Source organism: Macaca fascicularis, chromosome 2 (genome assembly GCF_037993035.2).
Source record: "Macaca fascicularis isolate 582-1 chromosome 2, T2T-MFA8v1.1".
NCBI lineage: Eukaryota > Metazoa > Chordata > Mammalia > Primates > Cercopithecidae > Macaca > Macaca fascicularis.
The window spans coordinates 127,910,276-127,928,063 of record NC_088376.1 but is presented as its reverse complement, the minus strand read 5'-3'; the positions used below and the strand labels follow the sequence as shown (position 1 = coordinate 127,928,063).

Genomic DNA, 17,788 nt, shown 5'->3' with positions numbered 1-17,788 from the left:
CATGGTAGCTAATCTCAGTAAACAGGGCAGTGGATGGTGTATGACATTGGAAGAAATATAGATGGGAACCTGTTTTGCAATTAACTGCTAATGCTTCACACGATTTGGAAGTAGAGCTGCATAGTTTGACATCTTGGGCTCTGGAATTAGAAAGACTACAGTCCAAACCCCAAATCCACCCCTTCCCAGCCCTTTGACCTTAGGACAAATTACTTATTATTGCTAAGCCTCAGTTTTCTTATCTGTACAATGAGTATAATAACAATAATAGGGTAATCATATTTACCTTAAACATTATGATTAAATTTAAAAATTATAAGGCTCAACAATACTTAGAATAGAACCTGAGGCTGTGGCACAGTGCCTTTTGCCTATAACCCCAGGACTTTGGGAGGTTGAAGCAAGCGGATCCCTTGGGGTCAGAAGTTTGAGACCAGTGTGACCAACATGGTGAAACCCTGTCTCTACTAAAAACACAAAAAATTAACCAGGCTTGGTGACACATGCCTGTAATCCCAGCTGCTCCAGAGGTTGAGGCAGGAGAATCGCTTGAACCTGGGAGGCGGAGGTTACACTGAACCGAGATTGTGCCACGGCATTCCAGCCTGGGGGACAGAGCGAGAAAAAAACCAAAAATACCAAAACACAAACAAACAAAAACCAAAGAAAAGTGAGACTAGCACCTGGTACATAATAAGTGTTCAAAAAAGCATTAACCTTTGTTCACATCAATTCACTGTGTTACTTTTAGCAGATTACTTTATCCACCTGGACTTTAAATTCCTCATTTGTAAAGTAGAAGATTGGGACTAGAATTGGTTTCCCAAATGTAATCTTTCTTACACAGCCTTCAGAATTTTTGCCATTTTGGGGGGAAAATATTCCCTCAATATAGCATTGAAAGGAATAAAGTCATACACACAGATATTCAGTATACCTGTGTAAATCTGTAAATTTAAAATCAATCTAATTTAACATAGGTGGATTGGCTTTACTTTAGTAGGATAAAACATTATACTCCCCGTTCTGAAGATCTTGTTACTGGAGGATTGACCAATTCGTGGGCCTACCTGGGCACAATGCCTGTATCAAAGAGATTATCAGTACCCTGCATACCATAGGCTTATCTGAAGCAATCATAGCTAGTTATCTTTTTGCTTCAGATAGACATTAATATAAACACATGTGAAACCAACAGTAAGCGTAGGAGCTGAGAGCACAGGTTGTGGAGTCAATCAGCCTGCCTCCAAATCCCAGTTCTGGCACTTGCTAGCTTTGTGATGATGGGCATGGCATTTAACACCTCTGTGCCTCAGTTTCCTCATCTGCAACATCCAGACAATGTGACTATCTACTCAGAGTGTTATTGTGAGATTTTACAGGAGTTAACAGATGTAAAGTGCTTAGAACAGTGCCTGGTCCCAGCACCTAGTAAGCAAGATATGCCTATCCACATAGGGAAATATATCACAATTTCATACCATCTTGGATCATATCCATATTCCGTTTTGGATATGGAGTCTTTAAGGAGTTAAGGCAGAGATCTCGGCCCTAATTCTGTATACATGGAGTAGACATTTGATATGCCTGGCTTAGATTTTTCCTCCTATAAAATTACTATAATACTGTCTCCCTCTAGGTACTTCCTAAGTGTGATAATGCCCCTTATGGGTCTGTATTTGAACAGCTTTCACCCCCACAACACATGACAGTAGATGATCTTATTGTTAACTTGTGGCCTCGTGACTGTTTATCCTGAGCAGAGGATCAACGTTAGAACCAAATGCTGGGTTGGTGACTCTCCACTACTTAAGCAAAACCATAGGGAAAAGAAAGCCATTTCTCTTGCTATGGCTTTTCCGCCAAGAACACTGAAGAAAATCAGACATAATGTGAATTCCATATGTCCAAATATGTTACTACCCCATTCAGTCATAAAAAATCTAGTCTCTCTGACCTACCATATTTGAAACCAAATCACATATATCCGAGACTTAGATCCTTTCTCTAAATCTTCACAGACCTGCATCATGTTGACATCCAAAATAAGCATGATTCATTGAAACAGGTGAGATTTATGACCAAAAGTAAGCTCCGCGAGGATAAGGGAACCAATGTGCCTGGAGATTGGAAGTAAAACATGCAGACAAGGTGGTGTGGCAAATAGATTCCAGCTTAGTATATATTGGGAGAAATTCAAGGGACAAATCAAGTATTTAAATTATTCGAGGACAATTACTACATGCTTAATTATTATGTCTCACATGAGAAAGTTTTTGTAAAACACAGTGAACTAGTAATTACACTCTCAGACACACTGCAGCAAGTTTTAATAGACCACTGAGCCCCTATACCTCTCAGCCTGATTGTGCTCATGTTTCGTTCTGGGGAATACATGATGAGTTCCTGTGTCAGAACTGTAAGCGGGTGGACAAATCCAATCTAAGGCGGCAAAAAGGGATGATGCAGAATGGAGCCAAGTGCTGGGCATACTGTCTTAATCCAACGTTGCTTTTTTCAGCTTGAAAAGAGATGCTCCAAAGTTGAGAGAATGTGTGTCGTTGAGTTTCACTTCATCTGTTACCCAGCTGACTATGTTTGAGACAATGATTCCCTCATCAGAGATTACCTGATTCTTCAGAATCCACTTACTTGTTTTCCACAACCACAGTTGAGGTTGTAGACTGCCCGTTTCTCACGAAATGTGGTAATTTTTTAGATAGGGAAATTATAGTATATAGATAATATATAGTATATATATAGACATTATAATTTATATATAATATATAATATACATATAATTTATATGTAATATATAATTTATGATTTAGTATATAATACATATTATATACTAAATTAAAACCTATCCAACTGAATTTGACATCATCTTTGGTCATGGCTGGTAGAATTTGGAGTGTATAGCACCCTCTTCCAATAACTTCATTTTGAAACTAAATCTACCTTACTCACCGTATTCCATAACTAGTGAATAATATTCATCATTAACCTGAAGATAATAGTGAATTAACTAGAATGAGTCCATCTCTCAGTTCCACTGCAGCATCTTTTCAGCATTTTCCTCTCTGAGACGATCTCCTTTGCTCTTTGTACCTGCCTTGGCCCAGGAAGGTGAGACCGTGAGGTGTTCTTGGCAGGCATAAGGTTCTTGAATGTTCCTCAGAGAACTTAGTTCTATTGTTCTAGACCAGAGCTGCCTGCCCCACCCTTCTAATGAAATCACATTTTGCTTAAATCAGTCAAAATCAATATCTGTCTCTTGCACTCAACCCCATCTCATATTTAAAAATTAAGCAAAATGTCGTATATACATTGCACATATAATATATAACCACATATTATGCATACATATATTATTTAATGAGAATATATCATGCTAAGCACTATTCTAAGCTCTTAGCATGTAGTTATTCTTTTATGCTTACAAGTTTATGGTGATACCCTTCTCTGCACACATTTCAGCACTTCCATTTTGATTCCCTGTTTTTCAACGCATTGATCTCTTTCCAACATACTTTATCATTTTCTTACTAGGTGTATTACTTGTCTGTTTCCTTCCACTGGAATGGGAGCTCACTGATATATCTTAAATGCCTAGGATAGTCTCTGACACATGGCAGGGGCTCAGTAAATAAGTCTAATTAATTGCCTAATTATTGAGCTACATACTATTATTTAATTCATTACAAATATTTCTTTAAATCCACAAGGTTCTCTGACTCACCTTGCAGGACATGCTTACATAAAATGTTTGTTCCTCTCTTTAAAGCTTTTAAAGTATGAGCTAGATTTTCACATCTGTGCCCTTTCCTGGCAACAGGGGGCTAGATCAAATGACCTCCTGAGAGCTGTCTGGCCCTTGGCATTCTATTTCAATTCTACACAAATGTCCTAAAAGTAATTTGTGGAGAAATACTTTTCTTCCTCCTCTCCCTGATTGCAGTGTACATTTATCTAATTATTTCCTTAGTAGATTGACCTAGCTTTTAAGAAGCACCATGTTGGCTCTTATGCATTTTCTCTGAGCACTCACTTTATAAAACTAAGAGACTAAAGACTCAGCTCTCTAGGGAATTAAATTGCATTCAAATAAGATTAAGGATTTTTGACTCACAAAAGCAAGGACAGAGGCTGAGAACTGTTCATTTGTTCAGTTGTTCAGCAAACTAATCCAGACATGTTATTCACAAAAGGGACTCAGAATTGGTCAGGGAAGAAAAATGGCTGTGGAGGGATGAGCGGGCTGGATTGAGTTAGGGAGGCTTCTTCTTTCCAGGGCTGAAACCCTGTCCCTTACTTCTAGATGGTGGATGCTTCGTTTCTAAATAGAGTTGGTTGGGCCCCATGTCTTTTCACTGAACTCAGTGCAAGCTTTAGATCAGATTGTCCAAGCCAGGCAAGTGGTTAGTTCCTCTGAAGAAGCATTAGATTGGCGAAGTGGCATCAGGTGGAGAAACAGTGTTAATGTGTATCTAAGGAGGTTAGTCTGTTGCCCCTTGGTTTGGAGCAAGATTTCTTAACCTCTTATGGGCCATGGATGCCTCAGAATAATACTTTAAATTGCATAAAATAGGTAGCATAAGATTGCCAAGAAACTAATTAGACTGAAATATATTTGTAAAAATGTATTTAAAAAACAGGTCAGTATACATGTATTTATCAATACATTAAATATCAAGGGCCAGTAGTAGAACTGATAAACACTATAATTTTAAAGTGTGGATGAGTTTAAATGATAGTTTGAAGTATCTCAACAATTGGAATGTGATATGAAAATATCTACAAATTACAGAAGTGCTAAAGTCACAGGTACAGCTAATACTACTGTGGTTTGTTGCCTGCATTCATCATTGAAAGAAATGCTAAATCTCAGACATGAATAAAAATAATGATGTAATTTTTCTTCCCATTCAAGTTCATGGACATCCTCCAACTTCTTCCCCAGATTAAGAACTCCTGCTGTAGAGGTTGGAGTGACAGAGTCCATGAAGCCTCTGCTCTAAGCAGCACACCCAGCTTCACTGTGAGATGCCTGTGCTTGCCAACATTTGTTCTAACTATTCCTAGTCCAGTAAGAAAATCTTCTTGCTGGCTTAGGTCAACAATGAGAAAGCCTGAAAAGTTGGAAAACTATCAGTACCTGCCATGTCTGTTTTATGCTTAATGAAAAGGCCTCTTTAGACTGGCAGGCAAAGGACCCCAAGTTGTCGTAATTGAATAAGGAAGAGTTTTGGCACTGGAGTGACCAGCTTGTCCTGATTTGCCCAGGACCATCCCTGTTTTAAACAGGAAGCCACATGCTCCAGGAACCCCTCAGTTGCCAGTAAACCTGGATGACTGGTGGGCGCTTTGGAGTCAGAAATAACCGTGCGATCTTGGTCAACTTACCTATCTCTCTGAACCTCAGCATCTTAATCTCAAAATGGGAACAAGAAGACCTAACCCACAAGACTCTAATAAGGGTTAAATGAGGTTAAATTTACAAAATGCTCAGCACAGAGTTCGTCACATTATAAGCATTCAAGAAACAGTGGCTATTGGTATCATTGCTGCTGCTGTTACCCTATTAACTTCCTTCTCTCTGCTGGAGTCCATCCCCTGGGAACAGCCTTACCTTCCTTTATGCCCATGTAAATTGCATGCAGTCTTGTAGATCCCCTGAAAGTCCACTTTTTCATAAGAACTTGCTAATGTCGTGTGCATTGATGAAACAATGTATTAGGTTGAATCATAAGAAACCGACAGTATCGTAGGACAAAAAGAGTCAAATACTGATAATATCACACATTTCAACCAATTCTTTCCAATTAAGATAATTTGTTAAATGCTTAAGTAGAATTATTTTTAATGTGTCATAAATTGCATTTAAAAATTCACAAATCAGAGAAACTATAATTTTGCAACTGTATTTGCTCAAGAGACAGTAGCCATTGTGTATCCCTTGCTTTCTGGCAATGAATACCATACCACTTTGTATTATTCTTATGCGCATATATCTTGGGCATCATCTCAGCCATGTAATATTCTCCTATAACTTTTATAATATCCAGTGTTACAAAGAAACATATTGTGGATTATTGAAAAGGGGACTTTAAATGTCACAGAGACTAAATGGAGAATGTATATAGCTGATGTTTGGGGCTGAAAGGAACATTATTAAGAAGCCCAACTCACCCCACCCCCCAGGCAGGTGTGGTGGCTCCCATCTCTAATCCTAGCACTTTGGGAGGCTGAGGCAGGAGGGTTGCCTAAGACCAGGAGTTAGAGACCAGCCTGGGCAACAAAGTAAGAGAAGTCCTACTACAGAAAATCAGAAAACTAGCTGGGCATGTGGAGGCATGCCTGTAGTCCCAGCTACTCAGGAGGATGAATTGGGAGGATTGCTTGAGCTCAGGAGGTTGAAGTTGCAGTGAGCCATGAGCCATGATCATGCCACTGCACTCCAGCCCGAGCAACAAAGCAAGACCCTGTCTCAAACAAACAAACAAACAAAGAAGGCCCCCCAACTAAATCTCTGGAGTGGCACTGCCCAGAATAAGAGTCCTAGCTTCGGGTGGTTTTTTAGCACCTGAAAAGCAGTTAGTCTGAATGAAGATGTGCTATAGTGTAAAATACACACTTAGTAGTAAATAAAGGATATAAAATGCATCATTAATAATTTTTATAGCGATAACTTCTTGAAATAATTTTGAGACATTGCACTAAATATATCCAATATCATTATAAATCTAGAATGTATCCAAAATATAGAAAAATATTGATTAAACTTCACCTTTTTCTTTTGGCTTTGTTTAATGTGGCTACTACAATATTTAAAAATTCATTTGTGAGATAACACAAATAGCCATTAACAGATGAACAAATAGACAATGTAGAACATACATGCAAGGGAATGTTAGCCTAAAAAGGAATGATATTCTGATATACTTTACAATATGGATCACCTCTCAAAAAGATTAAGCTAAGTAAAGTAAGTCAGATGCAAAAGCACAAATATTGTATGATTCCATGATATGCGGTGCCTAGAACAGGCAAATCCATAGAGAAAGAACAGATGTGCCCAGTGTGCTGGGGAAGAAGGGAATCGAGAATTATTGTTTAATGTGTACAGAGTTTCTGTTTGGGGTAATGAAAAAGTTCTGGAAATGAATAGTGGAGATGTTAGTACTACATTGTAAAGTGTACTTAATGCCATTGAATCATATGCTTAGAAATAGTTAAAAAGGTAAATTTCATGTCATGCATATTTTATCACAATTTTTAAAAATTCATATGTGGCTCACGTGTGTGGCTTACATTATATTTCTATTGGATAAAGCTGCTCCAGAGTTTAACAAAGGGCCAGGCAAATGTGCCCTTCCGTCTGAGATACTGGTGGTGGTTAGGAGGTCAGCCTCTGGAGTCAGAAGAGCTTAGGGTTTGAGTTCTGATGGCTAAAAAACCTTAGTCAATCCAAGAGCCTCTGACAACCTCAGTTTCCTCATCTGCAAAATGGGGATTATAAAAACATACCTCATCATTTTAAGTGTAGGGTTATTGTAAGGGTTGTTCTTTTCAGCGTAAGTTTAGAGTTGTGATAAAAGAATGTATATAGAGTGAGGAGAAGAAACACAGAAGGTGCTACTGAACAGATGCACTCATTGCCACTGTAGATGAAAGTGGGGCCTTCCATTTTGATCGAGACCTAGCTATTCTGCAAATGCCTGGGAAACAACCCAAAAGGCTCAATAGCATTCCACTTACCTGAAACCTTCATCAGTAAATGTGTCCCCCTTTCTGGAGACTGTGGAGAATGAGTTCAGGTCTTCCCCATAGCAATAGTGTTCATTTCAGAACTTCCCTTTCCTGTTGTCCACAGGCATATCACCTCATAATGTGATATATGCTTTCCTAAAAATCCTCTGTTGGACAAAAGTAAGCCCTAACAATAACCAAGATCATGTTTTATAAAGTTAGGGACAGACCACTAAAAACTTACCCACCTTTGTAACCAGAACATTAACAAAAACAGTTGGTCTGTGGGGACCAACCCAGGCAGGAAACTTAGCAAGGCTGCAGTCTGCTGCGATGGATCTTAAGAATGTACTCACATACATGCACACACTCACAAATAAAGTGGGAATTCTGGCAGTGCCTTGGCTACAGCAGCGCTGGCAGGTGCAAATGGAAGTGGAGCTCTAAGTAGTGGGGCTGCCATTGAGGTGGGCATGGGAGGAAGTACAACCTGTCATGAATTGAGAGCTGAGCAAGGCTTGGGGTGCCCATCTTTGGAGAAGGAGCCCCAGGTGTGGGGATGTGTGTTAAAATATTCTTTAAAAACAACTGAAAGGTCTCCTGCTGTCAATACAGAAGGCCAAGGTGAGGACATTTTCCTGTTTTGCTGAAGCTTTCAACTGGACTCCTGCTAGTCCAATTCCCCTTGCCTAGGAGAAAAACATCACATATGAACCAATGTCTTCTGCATTACGTGAAGGACATTCCCCTGTTATAGTAACAGATGGCCTAATTCATATTACAGAACCATACATGTCTGTATTTTCTTCATGCCAAGGGCAGCGCTATATATATTATTCTACTTAATAGTCACAATATCTCTAATAACTTGTGCTACTATATGCCCATTTTAAAGTTGATTACTATGTTCAAGGATCCCACAGTAGCTTTGGGATTCACATTCATTCAACTTATCTTAAAAACCATCCTCTTAACTACCACACTATATTTTCTGTCATTTTAGCCATTTGGGTTATGACCAATGTGACCAGATTCCTTGGCAGATTTTAGAGTAAACCTTGCCTAAGCTCACCCCTCAACAGATTTCCCTTCCCGTTTCTGAATTCACTGTTAATCATATAGTGTTAGTGGAGGTAGATGAAATGATCCAAGCATATATATACATTTTTTTTTCTCTAAAGTACTTGGGGGAGGTGGAAGCTGTGTGTTGTTATCTAAGATCTCTAACTCTGAGGCTATGATTGAATTTATCTCTTGTCATGTATGAACATGAAAATCATCAGGTTATAAGTTATCTGTGTGCTACTGAGATTTCAAATGATGAGCTAAAGAGAAATATGTCCAAGTAGAACTGGGTGTATGCCCCGACTACCCAATCAGTTACTATTATTATTCATAATATGCAAGTATGGTGAATACAGCCATACTTAACCAGTATGGCCATACATATGGTTAAGTATGGCTGTATTCTTAAATTTAAATATTTCTTTAGTAGTGGGTAAACAGCCACTGCCAAGCCCTCCAAACTATCCCCTCTACGACCTTAGCTTCCCTGGCCCCTTCTCTGTGTCCCCCAGACCTTCACATATTTCAGAAACAAAGTGCCTTGCTTCCTAAGGGGGGTCCAGTTCTTCAGCTAGCGTCTATTCTCAGTGGCCAATTTCTCTACCATACTGCCTATTAAATATTTTAAATATTTCCCCTACCTGATTCTCATTCTATAGCTATAGAACGTGCCTGAGATCTCAGTGGCCCATTTTTATATTGACAGATTAGGGAAAATAGAGGGAAGTGAAGAATTGGAAAATAACCTGACCCTGCCCAACAATTAATCTATTATTGGAGTATAGGGGTATATGTTTAAAATGGTTTAAATTCATTTATATAAAAGTGTTTTAATCCAGGGTTAAAGAGTCACATGAACTAGGCAAATTTAGCCTGAAGATGAGTTTCTTGAGTGGCCAGGAGAGTGCACAAATATCGAATTCACTCATGAAGCCAAAAGAAATGCATTTATCACTACTTCTCTCTACTCTTTTATCTTGTCCTAATCCTCACCTGGACATTTGGAATCCCAGCTTGTCTGTGGTTTGAATCCCTTGTTATAAATACATATAATGCTATATCCGTTCTGGTAGTGTTCACTCATCCATGCAGGCTGGCACCCAGCATACCGTCCATGACTTGCACTGTGATACTTCTATTTAGTGTTAAGAAATGGATGTGCAAGGCTACGTGCAGAGGTAGCCAATTAAGATTAATTAACCATTTCACCAGACTTATACAGGTCTAATTAGATTTGATTCATCTCTAATTTTATTACCAATGAGCATATTTTGATGATTACTTTAAGTCTTGTTAACTTCAGGGCAGACAAATTCTTATCTCTTCCCTTGGACTGCTTTTCACTTCCCTTATTTCAGGGATGAGATGATGGCTCATCTCAAAGACTCTATGTACCCCCTAAGTCTTCATGCCATGAAATGAAGCCCATTTGAGAGTGGGGGATGGGATCTTGGTCACTGGGGTAGCTTCTGGCTTCGGGCCACCTCCCTGGATTATTCAAGTGGAGCCAGAGTTGGTGAATGTCCAGCCACAGACATCCAGAACCAAGGCCAAGGGGGAGACGCTGGTTTGAAATAATTGCAGAAACCACCACTGGCGCCACTGACTTGGAAGCCCCAAGTGGAACCACATGACTTCGGTTCAGGCCCAGGTGCCCCTTGACCCACTAGACAGCACTCTTGTGTTAACTATCAAAGGAGCTCCGAGGAGCCAGAACTAGTGTAAACCTGGTCCTTTGAGTCACTCCTCTCAGCCACCCTGCAAGAGTTTTTAGAAAGCTTTGGGATTTTCAGAATAAACAGCAATCCCCAACCTCTAATTTTCCCTTTGCTGCACTCTTGTAATTATCCTATTAGCGTTAAGCTGATTGTATGTTTTTGGTATATTTACTGAGTACCTATTATGCGCAAAGCACTATGACAATCCTGGTAAGGGGATACAAAGGTGAACAGGACACAGATCCTGATCTTTGAGCATGGTAAGTTTCATTTGGAGCCGACCTGATAGTGAAGGCTGGAAGGAAATCTTCAGAAGAGTTGTAAGGCACCAATGAGAATCAGTGGGAGAGAATGCTGAGATCATGTCATGACGTGTACTCTGGCACAGCAAGGGCGGGTGGCAGAGTATTCTCCCTGACCAACAGTCTAATAAGGGAGACCGTACTCTTAAAATCCCCCACACACCTATAATCACATACAAAATGGAGAAAATAATCACTACAATTTACTTTATACCAAATACATGCAAGATGTTAGGTTGGTGCTTAATAAGCGTTTACTCTCATCTCAAGAATACTCGGCATTGTCTCATCTTGGTCACTAATAACTATTTTTATACCCTGAATTTGACGTGCGTGATCTTCATGGTTATCCCAGCTCTGGATGCAAAGATACAGACTCACGTTTTTATAGTGTGGCATAGGAAGAGTGCACTAGCAGTTAGAAGACTCAGATGCTCATAAGCCATTTGACATTTATAGCCCCCGACTTCCAAAATGTAAAATGTTAGGGGCAACCTGATGATTTCTCAAGTCCCTTTCAGCTCTGCAAGTCCTATCTCATTTCATTAATGTGTGGATGGACTAACAAAAGTGGCTGATATAAAATGACCAAAACCATATGCATTTCTCCTCTCCAAAAATATCCAAGAACGCTAATTGTTTGCTGTCATCCTGAGAAAGAAAAGGGATGTTGCTGAAGTGACCCCACACAATTCATCTGGGTAGGTTTTGGAGTCTCCTAGGTCTGGAGAAGATACAGTCAGGAAAGTTGCTTAGGGTACAATGACCTTAATACACAGAGTAAAATGAGAGAGTTATTTGTCTCTAGTAGTTGTGACCAGGTCACTGAAGGCATGTGGGGAGAATATGTTCTGATAAAGGCTACAAAATTCTTAACACTTTTAATTATGTTTGAGGCACACAGCATTATAGAACCAGCTGAGTCGCATTATTGAAAACCTTGTCAGCTGCCAGTCAGTGACCCAGCCAGCCAAGGAAACTCTTGGGAAAGTTTGCTCATTTCTTTATTCAGGCTGTTTGTCCATCCATGTAATTTTAGGAGTGTCTTTCGAGCAATCCAACAGCCGTTAATCCTAACAAACAATAGCTTTTTAATTCCAGATTTTCCTTCATCACATAAGAGTTAGGCTAGAAGATAGCAAGGGACTCTTCTAGTTTCATTTTTCTATCCTTTCCAGAATACTGTTTTAAACAAATACAAGGGCATTTGGTATGTGGCAGCAGGAGGGTATATTCCTTTTCTTAGACGAACATCCTAGATATTATTCCTTAGTTAAACTGTGTTGGAAAACACATTGAAACTTAAAGATTTAGAGGATGTCATTTTATTTTATTGATTTGATATGATTTTGATGCATAATTACATTTGAGCTGAAACAGTAGTTCTTAGGTTAAAGAAAAAAGGTTTTAAAAGCTGTAACTTTCTAAGCTTAGTATTAAATTTTGTAGGTTAGAGGGAAGGAATTTGCATTACTTCGTGGGTAACTACTTACCTTCTAGTTGAAGTGAGAAAGAAAAACCCCAAAACTTGCACTGGTAAAGCCACACATTGATACTTGTGCCAAGGACAGCAGTTCATGTTTCAGGATGTCAGGTGTATGAAACAGGCCAGCCTATGAGGATATTAATGTCATGCCTCAGAACACAATAGCATTCCATTAAAAGATAGTCCCTTGGTGTTTAAGTGTGTCAATCAGACATAAGGTTTTGTTCCCTCAAGAAACATTTTGGCTAGGTGTAGTGGCTCATATCTGTAATGGGAGACTGACATGGAAGGATCATTTAAGGCCAGCAGTTCAAGACCAACCTGGTCAACACAGCAAGACCTTGTCTCAAAAAAAAAAAAAAAAAAAAAAATTAGCAAGGCATGGTGGCACATGCCTGTAGTCCCAGCTACTTGGAAGGCTGAAGTGGGAGGATCCCTGGAGCCCATGATTTTGAGGCTACAGTGAGCTATAATTGTGCCACTGCACGGGCAACAAAGCAAGACCCTGTCTATAAAAACAAAGTAAGAAAGACAGAAATAGGAAGGAAGGAAGGAAGGAAGGAAGGAAGGAAGGAAGGAAGGAAGGAAGGAAGGAAGGAAGGAAGGAAGGAAGGAGGGAGGGAGGGAGGGAGGGAGGGAGGGAGGGAGGGAGGGAGGGAGGGAGGGAAGGAGGGAGGACTTTTGAAAAAAAATGTTTGAGACAGAGCAGCAAGTTTTATTTCCTTAATCTTAACATTCTGTTCTGCTACTCAGTCAAGGAGAGCCCAGCATAGCCATCCAAAAAAAAAAAAAAAAAAAAAAAAACAGAAAAGCTGAACAGAGAATAGAATGATCTGAGAAAGGGAAAACCATCTCTTTCTTTTGTGCTCTCTTACCTTTTTCTTCCTTCATCCATGTGCCCTGTCTTTTCATCTCTTAGCCCCTCATGGTGTACAGGGAGAAGTCAGCCGCATGAATATATTAGGTGAACAGCCAGCACTCATGGAATTTGTCAATCTCTACCAAGTCAAGATAGGTGTCTCAGTTATCTATTGCTGCATCCAAAGCTTCTGAGCTTAAAGCAGGCATTTTATTTGCTCATGATTTTGGGTCAATACTTTGGGCTGGGGTCAGATGGGTGGTTCTTCCAGCCTCAAACATAAAACTACAGTTATCTAGCTTAGGCTAGATGGCCCATGGTGACCTCACTCATGTGTGTGGTGTTTGATGCTGGCTGTAACTTGGCTCACATACCTCCAGAGAGATACTTTTGCTTCTTCATATGGTGACAGCATTTTGAAAGACAAGCTCCAATGCATAAGCCTCTGCTTGCATTACATGTTTTGATGTCCCAGTGGCCAAAGCTCAGTGTGAGAGATGACTGCACAAGGGCATGGAGACAGAAAGGCATGTATCACTGGGGGCCATAACTGAATAACCTGCCACAATAGGCAAGAGTAGATGGCAGAAACAAACTTTTTATAATTGAACTATGTAGCATGGGTAATGCAATAGAGGAAGCAGACTCTAAGACTTGGGATACTGCTTTTGCTTTTGGCTTCTGAAAATACAAAGGAGAATGATGCTAGCATTTTTTCTGAGTCCAGGCTCTATTTTCCTTAAATGTTCATTTTTGATGGGTCTGAATTAGTTTCCAGATATTTCCAAAAGCACCTGTTATGCATAGTGAGACAAAACAGAACTTCCTTTTTTCTTGAGTGAGGTCATGAAGTGCTATTGCTGTGAGCAGAAAGACATAAGTCTAATGTTTTAGGAGTCAATTATTTAAAAAGCTAACAGTGGCATCAGTAACCCACTCCTGGGAGATCAAAATGGGGAAATTTCCTTGGTATGCCCACTAACCTGAGCATTCCAGCTATGTAATGGACATTCTAAAACATACTTGCTTTAGAGAGATTTGTCAAAGGGACCATGTGTAAGATCAGAGAATTGCAAAGTTGAGAAGAATTTCAGCAGTTTCCTCTTTGGTAGTCAACTTGTGGTCTAAGTTATTCAAGACAGATGGACCCTCATCCCATTTTAAAGTCTTAAACTGATGTTTGCCTATTGCCAAATTCCTCTCCCCCACCACACATCCTTTTGTTATGATATAAAAGAAATAGTAATCTCTGGCTGCTTGATCTGTTTATAAGCCTACACAACATAAATGGAACCTGGAAATGTTTTAGAATTTGGCCAAATCCATACAGGACTTGTCATAAAAGACAGAGAGACAGAGAGAAAGAGAGAGAGAGAGAGTGATCCATTCATATGTAACGTATCTTCCATAATCAAACTAGCATTTAATTTAAGATGCATGTGCCTCTACTAAAAATTTCCTCATGTATATAATAACAGGAGCAACAAGTAACATTTATTGTGTGCTTATTGTGTATCAGGAAGTGGAAAGAGTGCCTTGGAATTTGGGATTTCAGCATAGAAATTGTGTGTCAGGCTAGGTTCATACTGAACAGTAAGCTCACCAACAGCTAAGGGAGATATTAACAGAGAAATACAAGTCAATAAAGCAGCCATTAGGGACTGGGCAAATATCAGTCCCATCATTTTACAGCAAAATAGAAAGCCACGGGCCAGGAAGGAGATTTGTAGTAATTCTTATATTGTGAAAGTTTCTTTCCCAAAAAATATCTGAACATACTCACAAAACTTTGCACACAATTTCCAGTGTTCTTGCAGAGAATGAAACCTAATCATGGGCACCTTGGACTCCTGGATTAAGAAAAAGAGAGAAGGAAAGAGAGGGAGCCTGATTCTTACAAGGAGCCTTCTGTGTGGCAGGCACATGACATACATATCAACACACCTTCACAGCGGCTTTAAAAGACAGAGCTGTGGTCCCCATTTGGCAGATAAGGAAACTGAAATTCCCTGAGAAGTTAAACATCTACAGAGATCATACAGCTGACAGGTAGTAGGTAGGGATTCAAAACCGCTTCTTCCTGTTTTCAGTCTTAGCATTTCAATCTACCATGAAAGATCAAAGAGAGATTGAAAGACTAAAATACAACGGGGACAGGCATTTTTACAAGAGACAATTTATATTAGAAGCTACCTAATTATCCAACAATAGTTACCATTAAATATATCATGACTCATCCATACAAAGGAATATTGTACAGCATTAAAAGTCATATGTTCTATACACCATGGAATACTATGCAGCCATAAAAAAGGATGAGTTTGTGTCCTTTGTAGGGACATGGATGCAGCTGGAAACCATCATTCTTAGCAAACTATCACAAGAACAGAAAACCAAACACCGCATGTTCTCACTCATAGGTGGGAACTGAACAATGAGATTACTTGGACTCAGGAAGGGGAACATCACACACCGGGGCCTATCATGGGGAGGGGGGACGGGGGAGGGATTGCATTGGGAGTTATACCTGATGTAAATGACGAGTTGATGGGTGCAGCACACCAACATGGCACAAGTATACATATGTAACAAACCTGCACGTTATGCACATGTACCCTACAACTTAAAGTATAATAATAATAAATAAATTAAAAAAAAATAAATAAAAATAAAAGTCATATGTTCACACAGCATTTAATGATATGGAGAAATGTTCCCAATAGTTAGATCACAGAGTAATATTTACATATTAATATTAAGCATAATCTGAACAGTCATGTATTACTTAACAATGGGGATACATTCTGAGAAATGTGAGAAATGCAACATTGTGGGAACATCATAGAATGTCCTTCCATAAACCCAGATGGAATAGCCTACTACTACACACTTAGGCTATATGGAATAGCCTGTTGCTCCCAGGCTGCAAACTTGTACAGCATGTTTGTACTGCAGGGAATACTGCAGGCAACTGTAATACAATGGTAAGTATCTATGTGTCTAAACATATCTAAACGTGGAAAAGGTAATGTGTTGTGCTACAATGTTATGATGGCTACTGTATCACTAGGTAATAGGAATTTTTCAGCTCCATTATAACCTTATGAAATCATCATCATATATGCAGTCCCTCTTTAACCAAAGTGTCATGTGGTACATAACTGTATATGTAATGTGTGTTTATACCCACACACACACTTAGGGAGAAAACTTTGACAATGGAAAAGAAGTTACTTTTGTTTTCTTATTCATTCATCCTTGTACTACAATGACCACTTATTATTTTTATAATCAGAGAATAGTCCACCTTTTTTAAGTTGAAGTATAATACTTAGATGTTCAAACTATTTTCTGAAGGAAGCTGGAAAGGACTATAGCACTATTCCTTTTCAGTGACGGGAAAACTAAGGCCCAAGCAAGTGACCTAAATTTCAACAAGGGCTTGCATAAAATTGCTTGCAATGTTGTAATGTATAGCATAGTTTTCCATTTTTCCTTTTTATGGCTCTTATGGAAGAATACAACCTTATCTGGAAAACAAAATATTCTTGAACTGAAGCGCTGTTCTGAATCTTTGTGGTTACCATGTGTATATGAAAACTAATGTAGGAATGTAATTAGAAAGACAGATTGCCCAGGCCCCTGCAAACTCTGTCTATTGTCCTTCCCTTCTGTAGTCCTTCAGTGCATCTCACTAAGGGGTTGGGGGCAAGGGGCATCCAGTTTCACCCCATCCAAGATTTGAAACCATGAGAGCAAGGAATCCAGCTTCCATTTTGGAAGGCAATTTATTGAAAGGGGCTCCTTTGTAAGAATCTCCTTCCTATACACCCCTTCTAGAGCCTGAGGCGGCTTAACAGCAGAACACCCAAGGGGCACAACTTCCTGAGAAGAACCCACCAAAGAGACTCTTTCTGACAAATGTTACAATGGATAGATTTCATCTTCTGGAGAATATTCAAATATGTGTACATTTGTTTCCCTAATTGTCACAAATATTTACATTGTCCTTATCAGTAGATTATATTACATATTTATTTAGAACTATCATTTACAGTGCTCTCCTCTAATTGGGAAATGAACCAGCTGTTTGGCACTTAAAAGAATATGTCATGTCCTCTTTGAGTGATCACTTAAAGAGGACAGGGATTATAAGTATTTACTTGAGGATTTCTAAAATAGAGCTGACCAGTTCTAGGCAGAAAGAAAATGATTTCTTAGGAATCTTCTGCTACAGTAGATTATAGAGACACATGGGAACCGTGATGAATGAAAGAGCAGTTATTTGGGATTAAATGGCATTTGTCACCAATTTAAATGGGACTGAGCAATTGTATAGCTGGTGTTTGAGTTTGAATTGCGCTATTTACTTGGTCACAATCCTTCCTGTTGGGTGTGTAATGGTGTTTATGCAAGTCCATGGGGTCACTTCTTGATTTACTAACTAGTTTGCCTCTTAGCAGCTCAAGGGACTTTCTTCAAAATTGATTGTTTATTTCAAAGGGAAAAAAAAGCTCTTTTAAGTTATTTTTGTCATTAATTCAAATTATAAAAACATAAAAAATAAAATGTCTGAAGTTTTTTAAATGGCTAATTTCCATTATAT

At 39.1% G+C, this 17,788-nt stretch overlaps 1 long non-coding RNA gene across 23 annotated transcripts in view; it reads right to left on the bottom strand.

Annotated features, from left to right (window-relative positions):
* The window catches only part of LOC107128953 (uncharacterized), a 335,806-nt gene that overhangs the window by 173,342 nt on the left and 144,676 nt on the right, over window positions 1-17,788 (bottom strand). For 2 of the 23 annotated variants that reach the window (XR_012431333.1, XR_010584491.2), the window contains exon 3: window positions 12,331-12,450. The exons of the other annotated variants lie outside the window; for them this stretch is intronic. This is a non-coding gene — a long non-coding RNA (uncharacterized lncRNA). The remainder of the gene's footprint in view (window positions 1-12,330; window positions 12,451-17,788) is intronic. 23 annotated transcript variants of the gene reach the window in all.